This window comes from Rhamphochromis longiceps, linkage group LG14, assembly GCF_057381845.1.
Source record: "Rhamphochromis longiceps isolate RC_006_pf linkage group LG14, R_longiceps_female_GT1.1, whole genome shotgun sequence".
Lineage (NCBI taxonomy): Eukaryota > Metazoa > Chordata > Actinopteri > Cichliformes > Cichlidae > Rhamphochromis > Rhamphochromis longiceps.
The window spans coordinates 1,129,766-1,144,614 of record NC_140570.1 but is presented as its reverse complement, the minus strand read 5'-3'; the positions used below and the strand labels follow the sequence as shown (position 1 = coordinate 1,144,614).

Below are 14,849 nucleotides of genomic sequence, written 5' to 3'. Positions count from 1 at the left end.
AACCGGCAACCTTCCGATTATAAGGCGAACTCCCAACTCTTGAGCCACGATCGCCACGATTCGATTCATATGTTGAATAAAACATCAATGAAAAACGAAGACAGTGTATTAACAACATCTTTTGTTAAACCCATCTTACCTATAAGCAAGTAAATGAATCCTCTGCAGTTTATCATTGTTAAGCTGATAGCTGTTTCTACACAGTGTGGTAGATGATAACTGACCTCAGATCAGTGAAAGCAGTATCACCAGCAGCTTCTCCATTGTGCTCATCTCTCATCAATCAAAACACTAGAGGTTTATCCACAATACGGAGATGCAGACAACCAGAAAAAGCCTCTGGCCTCACAGCTTTGCAACATCAAGCTATTAATAGTGGAACATTGACAATCACATGAAATTAACTGGTACCAATGGCTTGTAGTCACACAGAGTTAACCCTGCTTCCAGAGACAATAGCCAACTGCAGCCACAAGATGGCAGTAATTTAAAAGACGGATGCAAACAGGTGAAACGCTTTATGACAGGAAGTTGTTTGAGATGACTGGGGAGCGAGATCACTTTGACTCTGGTATGTTTATTGATGGCTATTTTTTCATTTCAGTGGACTTCTTGCCTTGGTTGCCCTGACAGACTTCGTTATATATATATATACTGCCAAACCCAAGGGCGTAGATTTGGTTTTGGCATTGGTGGGGACAGATGATTCAACCACTGAACCTGCTCTGTTTCTTTTTTCCCTTTTCGTCTTTGCTTCTTGATAAAAGGAGAAATATACTTGTCTACATATTGTTACAGGCATGGCCCTTTAAGGATGAAGCCTGATGGGAAATGTATTCGGGATGTGTGTAGCGGGACTGTCTGGTGGGTGTGCGAGAGAGAGCGGAGAAGGAAAAAAAGTAACGGTTAGCTACGGAAGAGACGAAGAGAAAATAAATAAAAGGAATATAATAACTCCCTCGACAGCCAGAGTTGTGTCGGCGATGCTCGCTGTGAGTAAACTGTTTCAGCCCACTGTACGCGGTGTTCGTGCCTTGGAGAAGAAATAAAGTTCGGTGAAGCAGTTTCCTACGCCTCCTTCGATCATTTTGCTAGCGGAGTTGACCTGTATAGTAAGCTGTTGCCGGCTACGAGTCAGTTACGGAACCTTCAAGTAACTGCCAGAGGTTTCCTTACTACGGTTCGGGGCCGCGGATCTGGCACGGTAACACTGGGGGCTCTTTTCCGGGATTAAACTCCGCAAAGTGCCGAGAGAGAGGGAGCGAACTTTTTTTTTCTCTTTTCCCTCGGACGACAGAGAAAATGGCGGCTCCGGGAGATGCTGAAGGGGATGACATGGTAATGTACTTCAGTAAGAGCAGCAACCCATTTTTGTCAGAAACCCCAGAGAGTGGCACAGCTAACGTCGACCGTGCCACTTATGTAAACAATAGAATCCACAGCAGCAACCCCTTCATCACAGACATAGAGTTAAGGCCAGCGGCGAGCATAGCAGCAGTCGATACGACAGAGTTTGAGGCTGCATGGCATCTCACCCTGCCACCTTCAGCTCACACCAACCCTTTCTTAACACCAATAGCGAAGCAGAATGCAGTGTGCAGTGAGTTTAAGCAGTTTCAGTGCTCAGATTGCGAAGGCCCTGGTAACACTACATCTACACCGCTTACAGTGGGATAGCATGGCACACATGATCACCTATCTCGGATTGTTACATCTCTGCCAGGCAGCCAGCCATTCACCGCCATGAACTGTACCTGCAGTGTCCCTAGAAAAACACAGTTTACTGAGCCAGCGAAGCTACACATTATGCCGGGTACACCCCAACCTGCGCAATACAGCTATGAAATGCAAGCTCAGGGCTATTTTTCCCCAACACCTCGCATGGTAATACCAGCACCAGATGGGGGGTGTGGGCTTTGTAAGCATGGCCAGGGTCACAGTTCAAAACAAGCCACGCCAGGGCCACGCAGCTGTTTTCCTTGTGCAGTGCAAGACGGTGGTTTTGCAGATTGTAGTGCTGATGAACAGACGAGGGGCAAGGAGAAAATTCCCACATTACAACCAGACCAGTTCGATGGGTCAGGGTCATGGAAAGACTTTCTTTATCAGTTCGAGACCTGTGCAAAGGCCAACTGCTGGACGGAGAAGACCATGGCTGTCCAACTGAGATTTAGCCTGAGGGGCGCAGCTGGAGCCATAATCCACAAAAACCCCAAATCTGCTCGCTGGAGTTGCCAGAGGATTGTGGAGGAGGTGGAGGCTGCCTATGGGCCGTGTTCAGAGCATGCAGCAGCCATTGGCATTGAGCTACGGCAGAGAATCAGGAAACCAGGTGAGGCCCTGCACACCCTCAGAGATGATATATATGAGAAGGTTTCCATTGTGTATGCCAACCGCTCCGAGCTGGAGCAGGACTGTATTGCTGTAGAGATCTTCACTAATGCTTTGGCAGATGCTGAAATGGTCCAGAAATTGTTGGAAGAACAACCACGCACCCTGGCAAGAGCCTATGAAATCGCCCACATGTTCGAGACAACGAAAAGGGCCGCCAGGGCAGTCACGCAGCTTATGCAGCCAGGGCCACGAGTCTCTGCAGCACAGGGGGCCCGAACAGCTGCATTACGGGAGAATGTTCATATGCTAAGTTATGAACCACCGGAGAGAGCTCAAAGACCTATCCAGCGTGGGCACCAAAGCTGGAGCACATTTAACAAGTCAAGCAGGAAGGAGGCTGTTTGCCATAACTGCTCCGGCATAGGACATCTACAGAGGAACTGCCCCTCTCCTCGCTCACCTGCCCAAAAGCCTGTAAAAGCTGCTAGAGGCCCAGCCCCTGACCCAGGCACAGTGTTCCACAATGGAGGCCAAGATGTGATGTGTGTCCAGATAGTAATACAGGGACGGGAAATACGGGCCTTGCTGGATTCTGGTGCACGGCGGAATGTGCTGCCCCTCCACTATTTTAACACCATCCCCGCAGAGTCAAGACCCCAGGTGCAGGCATTCATTGCTCAGACTCTACAAGGCATTGGTCCAGAGGGATTGGCCGTCCTGGGCGAGGTCATCCTGCCTGTACATGTGGGGAGTAGTGTTAAAAATGTAGACTTTCTTTTGGCCGACATGGCTGAGGGCACTGAAGTTATCCTGGGGCACCCTTTCCTGCAACAATCGTGCGCTTGCTTAGACTACGGCCGCCAAGAGATAACCCTGTTTAATGAAAAGATACCATGTTTTGGCTTGTGCCCTCAACCCCAGGTGCTTGTTGTTAGGGTGGCACGCACTACGGTTTTGGAAACAGTATGTGGTCCCCGGGTTTTCCAGCTTCCATTGTGCCGCTCATAGAGACATGATGCTAAGCCCCACAAAGGGCTTTGTGGAGAAGCACCAAGTACTGGTGGCTCACGCAGTTGTGCAACCTCGTAAACCCTCTAGCATCCCAATCAGAGTCTTTAACCCTGGGGCCGCAGCTGTCACCTTAAAGCGGGGTGCCGTGGCAGGGGTTCTTCAGCCGGTGCAGGTCCTGGAGCGGTCGGGGAGTCACCCACCAAGGGTCTTGGCAGCCCTCGAGCTTAATGGTACTCCCCCTGCTTCTGTGCCAAGCCATTTGCAGGCCCTTTACGCCGAGAGCAGCCCCGGTTTGACTCACGTTGCCCGCTGCGATCTGGCAGGCCTGCTGAGGTCCTATGGTGATGTCTTCTCCACTGGCCCAAATGACCTTGGTCGCACTGGTGTTGTCCAGCATGACATCCTGACCACGCCAGGGCCACCAGTTAAGCACCCGCCGCGCAGGATGGCAGGGGACAAACAAATAGCGGCCGACCAGCAAGTACAGCAGAGCCTGGAGGCTGGGCTAGCTCAACCTAGCAATAGCGGCTGGGCTGCTCCAATTGTGATGGTGAAGAAGAAAGACCAGAGTCCCAGACTATGTGTGGACTATAGACCATTAAATGAGCGAACCCTTAAAGACGCTTATCCCCTGCCACGCATCCAGGACACCCTTGACACGCTTTCCACTGCCAAGTACTTCAGTACACTAGACCTGACTTCAGGGTACTGGCAGGTAGAGATGACCCCCAGAGCCCGAAAAGCAGCTGCATTTTGTACCCGTAAGGGATTGTTTGAGTGGAATGTGATGCCGTTTGGACTGTGCAATGCACCGGCCACATTCCAAAGGCTTATGGACAGAGTCCTGGCTGGGCTACAGTGGGAGACGTGCTTAGTGTACCTAGATGACATCATTGTCCTGGGTCAGGATAGCACCCAGATGCTGGAGCGGCTCGAGCAAGTGTTCATCAGATTGCGTGGAGCCAACCTAAAACTGAAGCCATCTAAATGCTGCCTGTTTCGGGAGCAGGTGGCCTATCTGGGCTGGAGGTATTTCCACAGATCCCCAGAAAGTTCAGCAGGTGACGGACTGGCCTGCACCGCGGACCGTCACAGAAGTGGAGAGGATTGCAGTCGATCTGATGGGACCGTTGAACGAAACAGAAAGGCATAACCGGTTCATATTGGTGGTACAAGACTATTTCAGCAAGTGGGTGGAGGCTTATCCAGTCCCCGATGGACAAGCACCCACGGTGGCAGAAAAGGTTGTTGCGGAGTGGGTGTGTAGATATGGAGCCCCACAGTCTCTGTATAGTGACCAGGGCACCAACTTTGAGTCAGCTGTGTTCCAGGGGATGTGTGAACTGTTCGGAATCAAAAAGACGCGCACCACGCCCTTTCATCCACAGTCCGATGGCCAGGTAGAGCGTTTTAATGCTACCCTTCAGAAGGCCTTAGCCACCACCGCGGAGCGCTGCCACTGGGACTGGGATATAATGATCCCATATGCTGTCATGGCTTATCGGGCAACTAAACACAGCTCCACAGGACTGACCCCAAACATGATGCTTCTGGGGCGAGAGATAACCGAGCCTATTGACCTGGTCGCGGGTCTGCCGGCTGACGACACCCCCAACTGCACTGCACCACAGTATGTGGTGCAACTCAGGGAAAGGCTGGAGCTTTCCCACCAACTGGCACGGGAGGCTCTCGGGAAATCTGTTGAGCGTGCTAAGAAACAGTACGATAAGAATATCTGCCAAGTTCAGTATCAAGTCGGCGCTGCAGTGTGGCATCTGATCAAAGGGACCAAGAGTGTGCGGCACAAGGTTCGCAAGTTTCTGCCTTCCTATGAGGGCCTCTACTTCGTAGTGGGCCTGCTGGATGATTTGGTCTACTGCATTAAAAAGGGGCCCCGAGCAAAGGCTAAAGTGGTTCATCACGACAGACTCAAGCCTTATCACTCAAGAACGCCGTTGGACAACAGCTGGGTCTTCCAAGACTCCGACCAGGCAGCACCTATCGAGGTGCCTCCTCCAGCGCTCGATGAAAGCGATTCTGACATTGATTTCGGTCCCTTCGATTTGTGGGAGGCCCCAGCCGGGGCAGATCAACCAGATACTGGTGCTTCCCTGAGAACTGGCTCTCCGCCACCCGCTCTAGGAGACGGTAGCGGGTTGCCAGCCAGCCCTGTTCAGCCTTACGTGGATGGGGCTGAAGGACCAGGACGTCACCCTTCCTTCAGGTCCACACCCTGTTCCAGACCACAGCGTGTGCGGCGGGCGCCGGACATGTTTGGTGACTGGGTCAGTCACTAGGCTAGTATGTCCTAACTGAGTCGGGGTGTAGGCGGATCGCTGCCCTGCTCAGTCGTTCAAGCAAAAAAAAAGAAAAAAAAATTGTTCATGTTACATATATTAAGTGATATGACTGTTGTAGATTGAGTTGTTACAGGGGGCTATTCTTACATGTACTGTTGGGCTTGTTTGTCTTGCTGTTTCCTGGTAACATGGCTGTCGACGGGCTGCAAGTTATTGTTTGAACTGTTTATACTAATGAAGTAAAGCTAGATATAGGGGCAAACGTTCAGCTGTAGTGCCTTAATGTCGTGCCGCATCTTGGATAATATGGGCATCACCTCTGAACGCTCATGGATCGATGTAAATGCTGTTGTGTGTGTGTGTTTTTTGTCTTTCTTTATGAATACTGTATATGTGAAGGACGGGATATGGACATTGACTTGCACCCTCCTCAAAGTGAACCCTGTACATTCTATGTTTTTTTTTGTGCGCAAGATATGGACAGTTGTCTACTTCAAGATTGTTCCCTTCTAAGGATCGCCATTTATGGACTGGGGGCATGACTGCTGTCCCGCATAGAATGCTGTATGTTTCCTTGTTAATGGGGGGTTCATGTGCTGGAATGATGTTAAGGGTTTAATTATTTTATGTCCATAAAACTACTCATCTACTCATCAAAGTAAAAGATCTCTCAGCAACATTATGCAACATTTTAGGCACTATTGCCCCGATCAGATCAGTGAGCTGGGATGTTTTATTCTAAACATGAACTACTGTTACAGCAACAGACATGGACTACTGGTGTCCCACACAACAACTCAATGTCCACTATGTGTCACGGCGACGGATGGCCGGTACTGAATAGGACCCAGGTGCAGGAACCCAGAACGGAGACGGTAGATGATTTAATAGTTTATTACAGTTAAGTGCAAGGGGAACAAAAAAAAGGGAAACGTGGCAAAGACAGAAAATGACGAGACGTGGAGCCTTGGTGTGGCGTGCCCAGGGGAACGTGGCTAGGGCGAGGGAACGAGGCCTGAGAAGTGGAACGGAGCTGAGTGGGGAACAGTCACACTGAGGGGAGAGGATATAGAAGTTAGGCAGGTAGTGAAGGCAGCTCAGAAGTGGCCAGTATAAGAGCAGCAATTCTTACTTTGCAGTTAGGGACCTGGAGTGTTTGAGAGGGGGATGATGAAGATCCAGGGGAGGCTGAGTGGCGTGGAAAGGCTGACCTGAGATCCGGGGCTCCAGATGGAGTGTGATGGCAGGAGGGCAGGCAGGTGAGGCACAGAGGGATTTCCAAAATGATCACTAGGTATTCCGAGTCCAGAGGTGGAGTGAGCCAGGGTGGGTACAGCGACTGTAGCACAAAAGAGTCTTAGTTAGTAAGATGAATTACAGCGAGAACTTGAAACACAAGACCTGTTACCAACATGGGTTGATGACGAACTGGCAGTGAGTGAACATCAATGTGTGGTTTAAATCCCTCTGGCTTGATAGCCTGCAATAGGCTCCAGGTGTGCAGGAGCTGGAGTTGGCCCTGCCCAGGGGCGGATCCCAGGTCAGTTCAGGAGCCTAATGGAAACTCCAGCCACCCACCGTAGACCATGACACTATGTGAAGGAGCCAAACACATGCCTTCTCCTCTTGTTAGCTGAGATAAACTGAATCTATACTGTCCAGTCTCTCCTGGTGGACATGGCAACACGTTATTCATGGTTACATACAATTTTAGACTGATGTGGGCCAAAGCCTAAAACGATGTGCCGGGAGTTTGCTGTTCTCCCCGGTTCAGATATTTGAAGTTTACACAGCTACATTCTCGCCTGAAAATTTTTTAAAAGTTTATTTTGCAACCCAGAAAGAGTAACAAGAGGGGCACTGAAATTCGGGATTGTCCGAGAAAAAACGGGAGGGTTGGCATGTATTGCCTTGCATAGCCTGTAACGTTATTATGATGGACAGATTTTATGAGTGAACTTGACTTTAAGTGACTTACAGGTTTCCTTGAAAAACACTTTCTTATATCCAGGTTCTTTTTGCTGCCGTCCTCCTCGCAGCGCAGGATTGCTGCTGCTAAAACTAAACAGAGCTCCCTGAAAGGCACAGCCAATCACATTGGCCATATTTGTCACATGATATAGGACTCCAGTAGAGAACGTAATTCAACTCTTTCTGCACCGCTGGGTGAATGAGACGTTGACAGATCGCTTTTTTTATTTCTATCGGTTTTGTTTTTCTTTACTCGCAGAGATCAAATTATTGGTGGGGACGATTCAATAATCGCTGGATATTGGTGGGGACATGTCCCTTCCGTCCATGCCAAATCTACGCCCTTGGCCAAACCCTACCCATTACCTTGTGTGTGTTATGGCATGCCTTGCATTGAAAAACCATCAATAGAATCATTTCTATTGACTTGCTCTGAAAATTATGTTTGTCATTCTCATCATATGCAGATTTTTGCTGCACCCACCAACATATTAGCATGGTGCTGGTGTGCTACTGCTGGTTTTAGTGTTGTGTTCAAATAAAAATAATATTGAATGAGTACACTGACATACTGTAGACTGATCCTGTTGGCATATGTTTTTATTGTGACAGAGAGGAAGTGCTGGACTATTCCTGTTATTTGCAAGTTTAGCGGCCTCGACAGAATTTGAACAATTCCAAAACTTTTTCTTTTGCACTCATCACGTTGATGCTCTCTGAATGATAGTGCTTTCTGGATGTTTCACATATTTACTGACTGGTGATTTTTGCAAGAATCCAACAATTCTACAGTTCTAAGGTTTAAATTTAAGATTTAATCTATTTTTTTCATACCGACCAACACAGCCAACTTTACCCTCACCCCCTCCACCTACCACCCTGTACAACTGCTCATAATGAATTTACAGCTTTCTCACTGGTATACATGCAGGCATTGAACAGAGCTCCAGGCCATTCATCTCATTGCGGCCATCCCCTGTACTAAAATGCACACACACACACATTTTTCTTCTCTATTTTCCTGCTCCTCTTGCATCACCCCACCAGCCCCCTACTTCTTTCTCGCCTACTGGCTCTAATATCATTCTGTCTTCCTTTCGTTTTACTTCTTTAGCCAGCATGTCTCAATATGACCGAAGCTTTACTGAGCATGTAAATTCATGGTGGCTGTGTGTAACCACTGATGCAATATGTCATGTTTTTGATATTCATCCTCACCAGTGAAGGTCCAGAGTGGAACCGTTGATGTCACTGCTCCAGTGACTGGTGCTGCATCTTGATTTTATCGTATTTTCAGTAGCCTGGTCTAAATTCCCATTTATCCATCTTCTTAACTGCTTATCAACTCAGTGCTGAAATCTAGTCCAGCTGTCATAGGGTGGAAGGACACATCCTGGACAGGTCGCTGGACAGAGCCATTCCTGATTACATTCACAGCTAAATAAACACCTGTTGGGTTTTCTCTGCCTGTATTATTCTAGGGTCTACCTTACAATATAAAGCTCCTTGAGGCGACTGTTGTTTTGATTTGGCGCTGTGTAAATAACATTGAATTGAATGAAGGAGAATTAGTATCATGGGATATATCAAACTTGGATATTGAATATGTGCTTTTTGGCTTTACATTTGGAATGGAAATATAAGAATGTGTGTGAACATGTCCTGATTTATGAAGTTATGAAAGATTCAAGGCTGTAGACATGCAAACGTTTTCACAATGCTCTGCCAAAGCTGTTGTACAGAACAAACCCGCACACACACATAGCTACAGACACACATAGGTCAGTCGTGGGAACGTTTTCCAGATTTGGTTTCTCTTATATGGAATGACCAATTCTTGCTCCATGTCAGGAATGAGTAGTAATGCATTGGGACTAATTGTTTGTTCACTTACTGCCCCAAGCTGACAGAAAGGCAACAGAAACTAAAAAATAACACACAGTTCAACCAATGTAGGTGCCACAACTACAGGAAACAGGAACCTGGGGCTGTATCAGTGGTTCAGGCTGCTGCTGGTGTAATCGTCTTGGGGAAACAGTTTTGCCCCACTTTGGGCCCCTTGATACCAGCAGAGCATCATTTAAACACCACAGCCTACCTGGGTGTTGTTACTGACCATATTCACGCCTTTATGACTGCAGTGTATCGTCTGTTTCCAGCAGATTAATGCTCCAGAGTAAGTCTGGACAATTGTAACAAGCTTGAAAGTCGATACTTAGCATGACTAACTTTATTCTCTAACACAGCCTGAACTCTGTTGGGCAGGTAGTCAACTTTTCTCAAGTAGTCTTGAGCAATAGTTCTTCCTTGTATATCGGATGCCTTATTAAGATCCTGTGTCAGGTCCTTGTTGGCTTTTTTCTTGTTTCTTACAGTCATGACTGTTAGATGCCGTTTGTCTGCTGTAGGCTTTTCCCATATGGGAAAGAAATAGTAAAAACTTATATGTGATTACTCATGAAAGTGGCCACTTTCTCATTACTTTCATACATTGTTTTAGTAAGTATACAAAACATACAAGTTTCATTATATAACTTTTTAAGGGATCTTATATCTGTTTTCACTCTTATATGCTTTTCATACAAGTTTTTTCAAATCAAATCAAATCACTTTTTATTGTCACATCACATGTGCAGGTACATTGGTACAGCACATGTGAGTGAAATTCTTGTGTGCGAGCTTCACAAGCAACAGAGTTGTGCAAAATACAATAATGTAAACAAGCAAAATACAAGAATGGCTACATCTGAAACTAATAAATATATGTACAATATATAATAGTATATGCATTTCTGGATGTGTATACTAAATATTTTTCTACGTGTGTGTGTGTGTGTGTGTGTGTGTGTGTGTGTGTGTGTGTGTGTGTATACATATTTTACAAATTAAATAGAGTAAACAATAAATAAAATATATAAAATAAAATATACAGAGTTGAGACATGTGCAAAACAGTGGCATTACTGTACAGTATGGAGTGCATAATGTTAAAGTTCCAGTAGTGAAGCTGAGGTGTCTATGACGTGTTCAGCAGTCTGATGGCCTGATGGAAAAAGCTGTCTCTCAGTCTGCTGGTACGGGACCGGATGCTGCAGAACCTCCTTCCTGATGGAAGTAGTCTGAACAGTTTATGGCTGGGGTGACTGGAGTCCTTGATGATCCTCCCCGCTTTCCTCAGGCACCGCTTCCTGTAGATGTCTTGGAGGGAGGGAAGCTCACCTCCAATTATCCGTTCAGAGCACCGCACTACTCGCTGGAGAGCTTTGCAGTTGTAGGTGGTGCTGTTGCCATACCAGGTGGTGATGCATCCAGTGAGGATGCTCTCAATGGCACAGTGATAGAAGGTCCTGAGGATGCGGGGGCTCATGCCGAATCTTTTCAGTCTCCTGAGAAAGAAGAGGCGCTGCTGCGCCTTCTTCACTGTTTTGTTTGTGTGTACTGACCACGTAAGATCCTCAGCCAGATGTACTCCAAGGAACCGGAAGCTGCTCACTCTCTCCACAGCAGCGCCGTTGATGGTGATGGGGGTGTGTACTTCTCTGCACCTCCGGAAGTCCACTATCAACTCCTTTGTCTTTGCGACGTTGAGGGTGAGATGGTTGTCTTGACACCAGTGGGTCAGGGCGCTGACCTCCTCCCTGTAAGCCGTCTCATCACCGTTGGTGATAAGACCCACCACTGTAGTGTCGTCCGCAAACTTCACAATGATGTTGGAGCTGTTAGTGGCTGTGCAGTCGTAGGTGTAGAGTGAGTACAGGAGAGGGCTCAGTACACACCCCTGTGGAGCACCAGTGTTCAGTGTGATGGGGGATGAGGTGATGCTGCCCAGTCTGACCACCTGGCGTCTGTCAGACAGGAAGCTAAGGATCCAGCTGCAGAGGGAGCTGCTCAGTCCTAGATCCTGCAGTTTCCTGTCCAGCTTCGAGGGAACGATGGTATTGAATGCTGAGCTGTAATCTACAAACAGCATTCTCACATACGTGTCTCTCTTCTCCAGGTGTGACAGGGCAGTGTGTAGTGTCAGGGCTATGGCATCATCAGTGGACCTGTTGTGGCGGTATGCGAACTGTAGAGGGTCCAGTGAGTCGGGTAGTTTCACACAAGACAGATACAAACTTTATAAGATTTATATATTTCTTTTCCATATGGGTTAGATCTGTCACGAGACAAAACAAGCTCTGGGATTGGACTTTCATACCACAATGTAATGTTGCAGAGTTTTTGATTGCAGAGCAAGTCTTTTGCTGAGCTTGGAGAGACACCTAGTGGTGAAAGGGTGTTACATATGGTAAAAATCTGAAATACTTTGAGTGCTCACAAAAATGGATTTAGAAAGAACCTAACAACAACTTTGGCATGTATACAATTATATATGAACCTTAAATATATATGTAATTAAAATAAAACAAAGAATATAATCAATGACATTTAAATATATTGGAGATGATACTATACAGAATGAAACCTAGACTGTAGAGAATTAATTATGAGAAATGTGGAATGAAAATGTGAATATACAAATCTGTACAAACCCATATTATTTCCTTAGGTGTTGCTAGGAGACTGGGAAGTTGTTACAGTGATTTATTGAAATCTCCAACATACATGCATGTACACGTCAAAAACTTTGAGCTTTAAAGTCAGTATTTATTAGGACGACTTTTACTGTTCTGCACAATCTGACATTTCTAAGGCAAACATTCTTGTCATGTGTTTAATTCGTCTCCAGGAATACTTCTCCAAGCTCAAACATTGCTTCGTTCTTCCCTGCTTTTAATACAATCCCACAACGCTTTAATAGTGTTGAAGTCTGGACTCTGATAGTGTCCCAGTGTGTGTTTCTGTCCAGATATGCTTTTATTTCATTGCCCATGTCGTTGGGATCAGGCTAAGAACAAAAGTGAAGCCACTACCAATCAGACATTACTTTCTGGGCGATCGTGGCTCAAGAGTTGGGAGTTTGCCTTGTAATCGGAAGGTTGCCGGTTCGAGCCCCGGCTTGGACAGACTTGCTCGTTGTGTCCTTGGGCGAGACACTTCACCCGTTGCCTACTGGTGGTGGTCAGAGGGTCCGGTGGCGCCAGTGTCCGGCAGCCTCACCTCTGTCAGTGCGCCCCAGGGTGGCTGTGGCTACAATGTAGCTGCCATCACCAGTATGTGAATGTGTGGATGACTGGATATGTAAAGCGCTTTGGGGTCCTTAGGGACGAGTAAAGCGCTATACAAATACAGGCCATTTACCATTCTGTTTTCATAATTCCATCAATTTTGACAAAAACGGTGTAAACGACCACGGCAGATCCAGTGGCATTTTAACCATTCTTTATTAATACTGGACGGTTGCTGTTCACAATACACGTAGAGCTGCAGCTCTCCCGCTGCCCGCTCAACATCACCACAACAACAACGCCAACCACAGGACCCAGTACAATATTTAATTCGGCGGGGCGTGATTGCGGTTGCCATGCAGGTGCGTCCGCCTCCTCTGCACAGCACCGCAGGCCACGCCCCGCCACAACCGGTAACACCACTGACTGAAATGCAGCCGAAACCATGACAGGCCCTCCACAGACGGTGGTGCACAGAAGTTTCCCTTCTTTGCAGCCAGTGAGATCGTTTCTGCTGATGTTTCAGTGAACAGTGAATGCATCACTCAGTTTCTGTGTCGGGTGTTCTTTCTCCACTTTTCAAATTTTTAATTCACTTGTTAATTAATGCAAATCTTCCACTAATAGGATTTTCCATAGATTCAACTCGAGAAATGCAAACAAATGATGTGTTTTTGCAAATCCTGCTGTAACAAAGTGTTTAAAATGCAATTTAGAATTGGATCTCTGCTAAACTGTTTACGTGTAGACGCAACACTGGTTCATCCTTTGAGTTGGACGCCTTTTCTCCTTGAATGATTCAGAGGTCAGCGTTGACTAAAATTAAGAACAATAAGCAGCCAGCGTCTTTAAATGTCTGCCTCAAGGGAGACAAATTATAAAGGCTCAAGATTTTTGCACAGTATGAAATAAAAACTTAAATATGCAGCGTATCTACGGAAACTCTGAACACGTACAGTACAGCACCGATTGAAAATGGGGGTGAAATTTATGCGTTGGTTATATGTAAAGAAAACTACTCAATATAGCGTTAAGCTAAACAATATAAACACTTTACTCTTGTGAGTGTTTGAAGAATGAAAACATAACTCGTCTCTTAATGAGGCTAAAACCTCAAATCTGTGGTATGACACAAAATTTCATGGTAAGGAGAAACACAACTTTTCTTCCATATATTAAATTTTATGACTCCATATGCATGTGATCGTTTTCCTAATAAGTGCGCGTGCGCGCGTGCGTGCGTGCGTGCGCGTGTGTGCGCGTGTGCGTGCGTGTGTGTGCGCGTGTGTGTGTGCGTGCGTGCGCGCGTGTGTGTGTGCGTGCGTGTGTGTGTGTGTGTGTGCTGGGGGATCATATCTGCCAGCTCTTGCATCGATGCTGTAGAGAGACATGGATTTATTGTGACGTATTCTCCATCAGAACAGCTTCACGCTCTGTTTTTACATTGCATCAAACAACAAACAGAAGCCTGAATCAATAGATTTAATGGCGCTCTCTGTCAGCCCAGTACTTTTTTATTCTGATAGTTCACTTGCATCTCTCTCCTCCTTCTGCAACTATTGTGTGATATTGCCTCATGCACTTGAAAGGCCTACGACTGCTAGGAGAGATACCAAGAGATTTCACACACACGCCTTCATACACGCACGCCCTCTACGAGCTGGGACACGAGATAGGCAACTTGTGTTTTCTGTTGACTGCCGGAGCTCGATACGACTCCACTCAGCCCCGGGGATCAATCAAAACACAGGAAACGGCACTAAAATATTAGGGGGGGCCGTACTTGTGAATTCTCTAAACGCACTCTCCGATTGTGCGGTTGTTTGGACTCGGTGCGAGCTCCTCAGGCTCCAGGGAATAAGGTTGTTTTCTCACAAAATGGTCAGGTGTCAGTCAGAGCCTGCCATCCAGCGATGAATCCTGGGACTAAGACTGACTGCACTGCAGCCAAAATCAGAGGGCTGAGACCTGCAGTTTGGGGGCAGGGTGGAAACATAAAGGGAGGGGCACGGGGGCTTTCATCTCCATCTCTTAATCCCAGCCCGCTCTTATTCGCTGTGTGCGCACTGGGCCGAACGGGGCTCAGGGTGTCGTGAGCAGAAAAACAGTCAAAGGCAGAGGTGGAT

At 47.0% G+C, this 14,849-nt stretch overlaps 1 long non-coding RNA gene across 1 annotated transcript; it reads right to left on the bottom strand.

The window, feature by feature from the left end:
* Window positions 1–6,464: 6,464 nt before the first annotated feature.
* LOC146653358 (uncharacterized) lies at window positions 6,465–7,211 on the bottom strand. The gene is made up of 3 exons (XR_014907337.1): window positions 7,058–7,211; window positions 6,778–6,984; window positions 6,465–6,698 (listed from the first exon to the last, which is right to left on the bottom strand). It is a non-coding gene; the product is annotated as an uncharacterized LOC146653358 (long non-coding RNA).
* Between the last annotated feature and the right edge of the window lie 7,638 nt (window positions 7,212–14,849).